The sequence below is a fragment of the Peromyscus eremicus genome, chromosome 9 (assembly GCF_949786415.1).
Source record: "Peromyscus eremicus chromosome 9, PerEre_H2_v1, whole genome shotgun sequence".
NCBI classification, from domain to species: domain Eukaryota; kingdom Metazoa; phylum Chordata; class Mammalia; order Rodentia; family Cricetidae; genus Peromyscus; species Peromyscus eremicus.
The window spans coordinates 19,507,884-19,520,357 of NC_081425.1; positions in this window are offsets into that span (position 1 = coordinate 19,507,884).

Genomic DNA, 12,474 nt, shown 5'->3' on the forward strand with positions numbered 1-12,474 from the left:
GGCACAAGTGCCTAATGGCTTTCATTTTGGATTGCTCAGGTCTTGGGCATACCTAACCCTTTCCACTTAACTTACCTGAAAATATCTGCTATCACCTTGTTGTTACACTGGCATGATAGTTAAAATGTAAGCATGAACTGCACATGATATTATGATACCTTTTCTTCAAAGTAAGCAGCCTGGACTAGCCTTGTCAATTGTTAGGTTGTATTCTCTTAGAAGCTCTAAAGATACCACGGAGTAGTTTCAAACTACTATTCAGGTGTCTTCAGTGAGACACTTGTGCCAGTTTTAGGCCTTGTGCTCTTTGAAGTGGAAAAATAGGTAACGAGTCTTATGACAAAAACAGTGTTTTTTTCCCTTGCTGCATAGAACTCTGAGTAGTGATTGCCTAATACTTAAGTGTAAGCTGTTTTTATGGCTATGGTAAATGGCTAGTCAGGTCATGAAAGTAAAGAAGATATATTTCCATTTTAGCAAATTCTACATGGATTACTATCCTTTCAACTGCTTACATTAGAGCCATCTCAAGAAAGTCACTGACTATGGAGTCACATTCGCCATGGTTCTGGGTAGACAGGCAAGTAAATTTGGTTGAACAAATTTGAAGGGGAATGCTTTCATTACTTTGAAAAATTAATCGAAGACCTCGTTACTTCAATATTAAATATATATAATTCAAGGATATCTCAATGTTATTAAATGAAGAATAAAAGAAGTGAAAAAATAGATAATCTAAAACAGTTAATTCAAAGTCTATTATTTTGGTTTTCTGGGTTTTAAATTAAGGAGATCTTTATTGTAAATGAATGATATTATGCTTACCAGTCTACCTTTTTATGGATCTAGAAAATCTGATTCTCTCTGGTTTCGATTTCCCCTTGATTCACTGATTTTTGTCTTTGCCATCCTTGCACGGTGGGAGCAGAGTCCTCCCCATCATTTCATTATGTGAGGATTATTTTATGGCTGCAATTTCAGGCTGTTTTCATAGCAGTCAGAGAGCAGTAAGACTCAGCATCTGAGGTAGATCACCCCTTATTCAGGCAGATGCCTAACGTACATTTATTGTGTTTTGTGTTTTTGATACTTAGGCAGTTCTTATATCTCATGCCCAAGCTTGATTAGAGGTCTGTGTTCATCCCTTAGGCTATAAACATGCCAAAGCCCTACAGAAAAATCACTAACTCTGCATGGCATTGTAGATACAGAAAGCCTGATTTTCACCCTTATATAAAGAGAAGACTTACTTTCCCTGGTTTTGATTAGATACCCCAACTTTTTACCAGCACAATTTTTATTCCGTTTCCTAAACAGATATGGCTGAGTGGCTCTTGTAATGTTTCTATTAATAAATCTATCCCTAGTCACTTACAGTATACTATCATGGGAACCCTTGTGTGGGGTGTTAGTCCTATTAGCCTGCCACCCAAGGCAACTCCTTATGCAGAAATGATCTACAATGCCCCAGGGGAAGCACCTTGTGGCAGAAATAGCCCTAGCCCTCCAGTCATGGAGCCCCAAGCTGCTGTCTCCTTACCCTAAGCAATGAATCCATCCATCATTCGAAAGCACTTGAGTTGTATTTTCAACATATGTGATGTGAAATGGGCATTTAGTTTAATGGCGACCCCTCCTGACACAGGAGTGGACGGTCATAGCACAAGTTTGCTGTAAGTCTTCATTTCTGAGACAGTACAGATAAAACAAGACTTTGTGGACTTCCATTATTTTTGTTGCTATCAGTAAAATGGCATTAATTTATTGAGATTTGGAATTGTATCCTATGAACCTGGTTAGAAATTAGAGTTCCACTGTATATGTTTCAAGTTTCCAGGATAGAATCACCATCCCCAATAGAAGAAGGTATGGTGTGCCGCTCCACTCCTCTGCTTGCTTCTCCTTATTAACATGATTTTATTCTCTGCAGACAGTTAATGCAGTTGAGCTGACTGATAGGTCAAGGCAACAGCTTTTGCTTTGTAGACAGACCAGCTTTGCTGTGTTTTCAGGGTGGAGGATAGCCCCTAACTGAGAGCAACACCCAAGTAAACGCTCTCACTGTAGTCCTCGGCTGGGTGGGTATGATCAAAATACAACCTTCCCTTCTATTCAGAATAGTGATAGCAACACATGAACAAGTCATAGATCAGTGAGGTTTTAAGTATGAACTCAGTATTTATATGGCATGAAATCAGATCTTTGATTAGTGTTGAGGCCCTTATCTTATTGGCTGTTTAAAACAACAATTATTTATATTTTATGTTTATGGGCATTTTGCCTTCATGTATGTATATGGACTACATATATGCTTAGTATACACAGAGTCAAAAAGAAAGTATTAGATCCACTGGAAATGGAGTTTCAGATGGTTGTGAGCCTCTTTGTGATTGTTGGAAACCAAACCCATGTCATCTGCAAGATCGACAAGTGCCTCTAAGCTAACAGCCAAGCCATTTCTCTAGCCCTATTGGGTGTATTAAAGACTAAAGGAGATAACACATGTAAAAAGTTTATGGCTCTACTTGGCACATTGAATTTTTAGTTATTTTAACCCATCATTAAAGGTTTCATCAAACCAGCCAACAGATAGATCTGAAGAACTTGAAGAATATTTGATAGACTATTGGAAAACATGGAGGTCAACACCACTTTCAGTAACACTAAGTAGTTGCATTGGTATAAAAAACAGGCCATTGACATTGGTAATAAGAACCTATTTGCCAGTTTAATTTTATATTTTTAAATCCTAAGTCTGTAAATTAATTTTTGAGGCTATGTGCCTTTGGAAGAGGAAAAGAAAATCTAAATCTTGGTATTTCTGATAATGCAGAGAAAAATTTAGAATCTACAATGCTGAGATAGACCTGCATGTTCTAGAATTTACTGCAAAAATAGAGTGGCATTTGGGTTGTTACTAGGCTAATTTTTGTTGGTACTATAATGTGTTTGTAGTTTTAATGATAAAAATTATGCTGTTGAATAGCCTGATTTGTTTGTATTTTCAGCCTGACTGTTCCATTTAGAAAAGAATGAGTTAATAGTTGCCAGCCCATGAAAATTTGACAGCAGTGGGGTAGTCCTGCCTCAGCCACACGAGAGGTTTGCTCTTGAGTCGGTTACTCAGTTATCCACTGTTGTAAAGACATCTTTTTCCACTTCACAGTGAATGTGTCTAGACAATTTATTCCAATGAAATGGCATCCTTTAATATTAACATTTATTACATTTATTCAAGACATGTCATCAAAAGGAACTGTCTGCTCTTTTAACTCATACTTTCTGAAGTTATCCTTTCCACTCATTCTTATTCAGAATGTGAAGTTGCAGAGGAAGATCTGCCATGGTATAAATGAGGAGCTGTGGTAGTAACCAGCCACTGGTATTCGCATATAATTTGGCATATGTTCTTAGTCCATGGAACAAATAGGGCTCATTATCATGCCCTGGTGTCCCCCAGCTTTTCTGTTAAAGAAATGATACAAGTCTGAAGATTCTTAACCACTCACTCCAAGTGATAAATAAGGCTTTACCTGTTATAGAAAGTCAAGATATTTACTATGAGTATTGCAGGTCCATCTTTCTCAAATTTCTTGTCCCAAACTGCAATTCTTAATCAGGGAAACCTTGGCTCCAGACCACATTTGGCAATGTGTGGAGGCATTTATGAATGTTGAGACTGGGACACTAGGTGGATGGAGCTATGCTATTGGCTTTTAGTGGGCAGAGGCCAGGGAAGTGCTAATGATGTACAAGGCTGCCCTTCATAAGGAAGAGTTGGCATAATCTGCTCCAAAATATAAATGTGTCATTGTCTAAAATACTTCACTATCTCAGCTTAGAGTGTAGACTTCAAATTTTAACATGAGGTCATTTAATCTCTACATTAAAATAGACTTATTTTGATTATTGTATGATGTGTACGTGTATGTTTGCACATGGGTATATGCACATGAGTGCAGGTCCCCTCAGACACCAGAGCTGTCAGATCTCCTGGGGCTGGCCATGGGTGCTGGGAACTGAACTTGGATCCTCTGGAAGAGCTGCAAGTTATCTTAATTGCTGAGCCATCTCTCCAGCCTCATTTCTACTCTTTATAACAACAAAAAAACTGAACATAATTTTAAAGGCACTTTGATGAAAATATTATAGCATTATTTGAAGATGATTTTTGAAACAAAAAACTGCTGCCGCACACACGTGTGTGTACCGTGTGTCATGCTCTCTCCAGAGTGGTTTATATTATGAAAATGAAGACAGAGTATTGGAAAATCATTTCTATAAATTATTCTCATGAAAATAATCTAGAGAATTATTTACTCTAGTACTTTATTGAGTCAGTAAGGTCAGGCATTTTACAGAATTGATTGCCTTGTTCTTTTGAAGTACAGTGCTTATACCTCTTTAACCGAATGAGTACAGCTTACAGATGAACAATTGAATCCTTTTACTGATCTCTGAGCAGAATTACAGGCTGTTGAAGAACGTGTAAGTTGTATTGACTCATAGAGAAATAGCGCATATCACACACACACACACACACACACACACACACACACACACACACTATTCACACAGTCAGAAACAAAGAAATGTACAGACTCAGCCCAGGCCTTTAAGGAAAGTAAAAGTGTGTGTGTGTGTGTGTGTGTGTGTGTGTGTGTGTGTAAACCAAACATAAAATACTCTCTTAGACAATTTTCTATTGAGCTTCCAAGTTCTGTGGAATGTTCCATTTCTAACTCTTAAGTCAATTTATGGGAGGGGTGTGTAAAAGCACTTTACGGAAGAGAACCCATGATCGCAATGCATCAAAGTTAAGCGGTAGCAGGGTTAGCACTCTTGAAAAATCACATAAACATTTCACATATAAAATATTATTCATCGAGGCAACACCCTCTATGGGGTTGAAAGATAACAACAGTGTCATGAAACTCTGTAGTTTGGTTTTCATTCTTCTTCTTTTTTTTCCTTGAAAAAAAAAATCCACCCCTGAAATGGAATCAGGAGCCGTGCAACAGAATGACAGCAAGATGGGTATAAATGGGAGGGAAATGAGGCAATTTTAACCATCCACCTCTCCAATATCATTACCCACAAACTTGCCCTTTTCCCCACCCCCTTTTCCCCAAAGACCAATGTCCCCCATCTGAACCGAGGGAGATGTGTGCTTTCTAACAGCTAAATCAACAAGGTCTCACATGAGTAGTGCTGTGCAGCGTGGTTGACTGATTTCATGAAAAACTAATCATGTATTCATCATTGAGATCAAACACTTCCTAAGTAATTATCATCCCAAACCAGTCGGGTAGGACCTGAGAAAGTGGCACTGCTGATGGAATCAGTGGCTGAGCAGAGGAGTTCTCCGAGCTTTTGTAAACCTTGGGTTGGAAGGCTCAAAACTGAGATTGTATTTTATAATTAAGAAAGCAGAGTTGGCAGGCTGCAATCCGGTTTTGCTATCAATCATAACAACTTTAGATTGCTTGGGTATTTACTGGGACACATTTAAAATTGACTTTTCAAGCATGGTCTCTGCAAATTTATTTTTATCTCAAAAGAGGGGAAAAATGTGATGATTTTAAAAATTACAGTATGATACCTGTGTGTGTTATCCATAGAGTGAAGTAGAATTACTTCCACAACCTCCTTATTTGAGGTATGGCATTTATCTATTTGATGAAGGGACATTATATATACTGAATTACATATCATTACAAAATGATTGCTTACAAAAATATCTTATTGTAGCTTTATGTCTATGATTATAAATTCAGATAAAGACAAATAATGTAACACATTAAATTCTTCACAGGATTCTGCATTCTGCTTTGTATGTGCCAGGTACTATGATTTTTTTTTTAACGTCTTACTTCTTTCCTCAAACAATTTAATGGGGAAGACAAAAATATAACCCCCATTTCCACATGAGCAAACCAAGCTATAGAAGTACTAAGCAACTTGCTTAGGATCACAAGTGACAAGGGGCAGAGCTGTGAGAACTCTATCCCAGTGAGTCTACGTGACAGCAGCCCCTTGACCACTTTTCTCCGGCGCTTCCTTGGCAGCTGTTGGGTTTGGGGCTATGAAAAAGTTTTCAAAGAGCTACATGCAACAGACTTTGAGACATTAAACAAATCTGAAAGTCAAAAAGGGAGAGTGTGTGCATTGGGAATTAGGCCAGGTTCAAAGCACAGCTCTGTTTGGTGACAAGTTTTCGAGCCTCGCCAAGGTACAGATTTTTTGATTTGTGAGATGGGGAGAATCCCTGGTGTCAGTTGTCAAAAGGAGAGCTAATGCAGGCTATGACTCTACCACTGCACATGTAAGAGGAAGGGCTTTGGCAATGTCCCTGAACAGGTTCCAGCAGTTAGCCAATGACATGCGATCTGTTTTACATGTCCACTAGACTCCAGGTATCAGCCAGAGAGGTCCTCAGAGACTCTGGCACAATTGTGCCATTGAACACCCCAAGTATCAGGAGAAAGTTCTTTTCACTAGATCATGCAACCATGGGAACACGCACATCACCTAATGTTTTAACTAACCACATATTTTCCTAATCACATACTACTTCTGAGAAGATGCTTCATCTAATTTATTACTGATTTTAAATCTCAGTTTATTAGTGTTACTTTATTATTAGTCCCTCCATTTTTACCCTTTCCTTAGTGAAATTAATGATTCATGAGAAGAGCATGCTAATAAAATCCTGGAAGAAGTCTTACAAGATAGCTTGACTATGATATTTAAAGTATGGATTTGTTCAGTAATACAAGTTACAGATTTTGTAAACCTGAAAATTTGCATTTTGTAGTCCCTTAAAGGTGAAACCACTATAATTCTTCATTCACATTTTATGAATTTATTTTCATTGTTCAAGATTAAAGAAAATTCAGTATATTTCCTTAATTGAGAAAATTTGCCTCATTTGCCAATCTTACTTTCTCTCATTTATTATTAACACTAACCAAACTCTATCCCATGTAACCAGTCTAGATTTTAAAGACTTTTTTATCCACAGACATATGGGAAGTATCATATATATTTCTACTTTTAAAAATTAGTTCTTTGAGAATTGTGTAAACGCATTTTGATAATATTCATTCCCTCCCTTAACTCAGACCAGATCCACCCCTTTCCATACCTACCCAGCTTTATTTCCTCTTTTTTTATATATATTTACCATTTCAGTTTTTGCTGCCCATATACTTTTGGATGTGTGACCCTCCACTGGAGTGTAGAGACCTTCCAGGGACCACAACATCCTTAAATAAAACCAATTTTCCTTCTCTTAGTAGCTAACAATTGCCAATAGCTAACAATTGCCAATAGCTAACAATTGCCAATAGCTAACAATTGCCAATAATTCCGTACAACGGGGTGAGGCTTTGTGCCTATCTGCCCTCTCCATGCTGGAATTTCATCTGACTTGAGCTTTCATAGCCACTGTGAGCTGATATGTGCCTCTGCCCTTCTGTGTCTAGAAAACATGGATTTCTTGTAGTCATCCTCTGAGTACTCCACTCTCACTGTCTCCCCTTCTACAGTGATCCCTGAGCCTTGGGAAGAGAGGGTGTGGTATAGAATTCCTGTTTAAGGCTGAGCATTCCACAGTCTCTTACTCTCTATACCTTGAATAGTTGTGGGTCGCTATGTTAAATACTGTATACTGCAAAAAGAAGCTTGTCTGCTGACAGTTCAGAGATGCACGAATACATGGATATCATGATAAGTTGTTAGGAATTAGTTAACACTGTGCTGATTTATCAGAATAATAGTAATAGGTTCCCCTCTAGCATCTGTGACCTGTCTAGTCATAGTTCCTTAATCCTGATAATAGTGCCAGGTATGGTTTTGCTTTATAGAGTGGGTTTTTTTTATCTGATAAGAAAGTGGTCAATTTAAGTATCTCATCCTGTTCATGCCACTATTGCGCTAGTATGTGTCTTTTGCTAGGCCAGTTGATAGGTAGCTTTAATTACCCACAGCTGGGTAAGTCTGATGACTATGTTTTTTTTTGTTGTTTTTTTTTTTTTTTTCCGAGACAGAGTTTCTCTGTGTAGCTTTGCGCCTCTCCTGGAACTCACTTGGTAGCCCAGGCTGGCCTCGAACTCACAGAGATTCACCTGGCTCTGCCTCCCGAGTGCTGGGATTAAAGGCGTGCGCCACCACAGCCCGGCTGACTATGTTTTTTCTTCAGGTAGCATCCACAACACCTAGCCAGTAGGAATGAAGCTTCCAAGTGATAGCCAGCTTGATTTCTCCATGCTCATGGATGTTCTCTAAGTTCATGTGTGTGGTGTCTTCAGCAACAGGGTCTTACTATCGAGTTCTAGATGGCAACCAAGAGCATTGACAATCACCTGTGATGTTTGAGGCTCTTTGGGAACTCACTCACCCACCAGCTTCAAAAGAGATAATGAATTCCTGGAACTGTACATTTGATTTGTTAGATGATCTTATAAAATTAGGAAATTTAAAATGGAGTTTTAAGAAGAAACCTCTTTATCAAAGTGAGTTTTTACACATTTACTTAAGATTAATTAGAAATTAAGATTAGTTAGAAAATTATGTTTTAAATAGAGATGTAGTATGATGTTTCCTCAAATCAGATCTATTGATGAGAGAACATCATTTATTCAAAAAATTTATTTTAGGCATTTTAAATTATTCTTTGAAAATTTCATGCATGTGTACAATGTATCTTGGTCTTTTAAGACATTCACAGAACCTTACTAATTTTCTTAAACTCTAGCACATCCTGTGGGAATGAGATCAATATCACACACATTTCATGATCTTTTAAGCAAAATTTGTTTTTGCCTTCTCACAAAATAAAACAACTCTTTAAGTGGAAAGGTCTTTTTTTTTTTTTTTTTGTTTTTTTTTTTTGTTTTTTTTTTGTTTTTCCGAGACACGGTTTCTCTGTGTAGCTTTGCTCCTTTCCTGGAACTAACTTGGTAGCCCAGGCTGGCCTCAAACTCACAGAGATCCTCTTGGCTCTGCCTCCCAAGTGCTGGAATTAAAGGCGTGCACCACCACCGCCTGGCCTGAGAGGGTCTTTTAATAAAAAAATGTATCATTTGCTGATGCTCACTTCCATGTACCTGTCAGCAGTAGGAGCATCTAGTTTTATTCATACACATTTATATTTATAGGAAAGATTATACTGAACTGTTTCTTGATTCTCAACTTACCTTGTCCATATAATGATGAATGAAAACACAAAGGGAAACATGAACTTTATTACTAACTCAGAAATTTTAAGAAAACACACTTTTAAAATAATAGACTACCTTATACAAGTCTAGAGACATACAGAAGAATAACTTTACCCAAATTGTCTAAATGGTTATCCTCTAAAACAATGGAAATGTGTTTTTTAATATTTAAAAATTATATCTATGAAATGAAATAATTGGGCTGAGCAGAAGGTAGGAAAGTTTGCCTACAAGGCTTATGACTTGAGTTGAATTGCCAGATCCCACAAGGTGGCAGGAGAGAACTGACTCCTTAGAATTATCCTCTGACCTGCATATGATTGCATGCATTCACACTCCATGGCAAAGTCAAAGCTCTTGATTTTGGTTTTGACCCAGTAGATCAATACTGATTGTTTTTAACCTACCAAGCAAAAAAGTTGATAGATATCTAACGTATTTGTGTTGACAGTTGCATGAATTGACCCCTTTTGATTTGGCTTTAGAATGGTATAGATAGTTTGTATATCTCCTCCTCATATTATAAGTATTTGTGTGGTGTGTGTGTGTGTGTGTGTGTGTGTGTGTGTGTGTGTGCATGTGCATGCTCATGTGTGAATGCAGTTATAATATTTACCATCAACTGAAGATTAAATGTTTGTTATAAATCTTGTCCACATTATGTGAAGAGATTATATGATGAACTGTAATGTAATGTAGTACTTAAGAAGCATGGATAGTATGGACATATCAGCATTTACACTTGTGTAGATATAGCCTTGGAAATGTCTTATTTGCTCAGTTTTCTGAATTACAACACAAGGCATTGACTTTATTCTATGTTCTTTCTAGCATTTATTTCTTGTTCAATTTCATTTGGCACTGTGGCTCTTTTGATAGAATAGCTGGGCTTTTTTATGAGGTGTCTCCATGTCCCTGTCATTACAGCATTTTCGTAATTGAAAACTCAAGAGATTGGGTCTGAGACTACCAGGACTATCTACAAGTGAAACTAAGACAAAACAAGGAAAGATTAAATACCTCATTTGTCAAAATACTGTAACACAAGTGAGAGATTATGTATTGAGGCAGGAAGAATCTTCAAGGACAATGATGCCAAAAACCTGGGAAAGTATTATGGATATAGTTAAATTCAGAGAAAGCCTAAAGCAAACAGAAAAAAACAAAATAGGATTATATTACAAAAAAGCATGCACAGTGTGGTGGTTTGAAAGAAGATGGCCCCCAAAGGTAGTGGCACTATTAGGAGGTATGGCCTTGTTGGAGGAAGTGTGTCACTGTGGGGTTTCATAAGCTCAGGATACTTCCCAGTGAGTCGGTTGACTTCCTGTTGCCTACAAGATGTAGGACTCTCAGCTGCTCCAGCACCATGTCTGCACCATGCTCCTCGTCATGATGATAATGGACTGAACCACTGAAACTGTAAGGGAGCTACCCCAAATAAATATTTTCTCTATAAGAGTTGCTGTGGCCATGGTGTCTCTTCACAGCAATAAAACAAACAAACAAACAAACAACAACAACAAAAAAACTAACTAGGACAGATGTGGTACCAGAGATTAGAGTATTGCTGTGATAGGCCGGATTATGTGTTTGCTTGGGAGAATTTGGACTTTGGTACTTTGTGTTATGAAAACAGTGGAATGCTTTAAGCACTCTTAATGAGCCATACTAGTAGGATCACAGAAGATAGAGGTGCTAAGAGTTATTTGAACTGTTGGGGGCTCACTCAAGAGGTTTCAGAGAAGAATTTTAGTATGTTGCCTAGAGATCATTCTTGTGATATTTTGATAAAGAAAGTGGCTGCCTTTGCCCTTGTCCAAAGAGTCTGTCTAAGGTTTAAATGAAGAATTTTAGATTAATTTCCTTGGCAGAAGAAATCTCAAATCCGGCTAGTATAGACTCTGTTGTGTGGATGTTAGTGGTACAATGAAGATTTATAATGAAAAGTAGCAAGCTGAGAATGGCAAATTTTAAAAAGTACGTTTTGAGGAGAAAAAGAGCACCACGAAGTAGAATGGAGCTAAATCCTATGTTCAAGGAGATAAACAGATTAAGAAATGGAATAAAGGGAGAGGTGACCTCAGGGCAAGATCCCACCCTGCTAGGTTTCCAACTTATGGAAAGGAATTAAAGAAAAGTTTAGAGCTGGGTATGGTGGTGCATGCCTTTAATCCTAGCGCTGGGAAGGCAGAGGCTGGAGGATCTCTGAGTTTGATGCCAGCCTGGTCTACAGAGCAAGTTAAAGGACAGCCAAGCATAGGCGGTGAAAGAAACAGAAAGCTGATGAAGATGGAATTAAACAAGGAGGTCATGTTCTAGCCCCAGGAAGCAGGAGAACTTGACAGCTTCTTGCTTTAGAGTTAAGGATAAAAGAAAGTAGTTATGGAATAAACCCCCTGAGGCCAGGTATGAGTCAGGGATGTCCCTGAATGGATTGTAGATTGTAGAATGATAGTAGAGAGGCCATTGAGTGAAGCTGTGAAATTGAAGCCTGGATTGCCTTGGAGACCCCAGGATATTAGAGATGCCAGAGCTGTGGGATACCTGACAAGGAGAGCTGCTAACAGGGAGCAGAAACAGCCCAAGAAAAAGAAGTGTGTTGCAGACAACAATGCTGAATGGAGTTGGAGATGAGAACCTTTTGACATCAGACATAGAGATGCAAAGTTTGGAGTTTGCCCAGCTGGGTTTCAGTCTTGCTTTAGTCCAGTATTTCCTCACTATGCTCCCTTCCCTATGTTTTAGAATGGTAATATATATCCTGAGCCATTATATATTGAAAGTATGTGATCTTTTTTTTATTTTATAGGGAATTACAGTTAAGAGATTGCATGAATCTCAGAAGAAATTTTGAGCTTTGGACTTGTAAACATTGTAGAGACTGTGGTAGACTATGGGGATTTTTGAAGTTGGACTAAATGCATTTTCCGTTATGAGCTTTTGGGGGCCTTGTGTGGAATGTGGTGATTTGAAAGAAAATGGCCCCCAAAGAGTATGGCCTTGTTGGAGGAAATGTGTCACCATGGTGGTGGGTTTTGAGGTTTCATATGCTCAGGACACAGCCCAGTGATTTAGTTGACTTCCTGTTTCCTGCAAGATATAGCAGTCTCAGCCCCAGCACTGTGTCTGCCTGCACACAGCTATGCTCCCCATCATGATGATAATGGACTGAACCTCTGAAGCTGTAACTGAGTCATCCCTAATTAAATGTTTTCTTTATAAGAGTTGCTGTAGTTGTGGTGTCTCT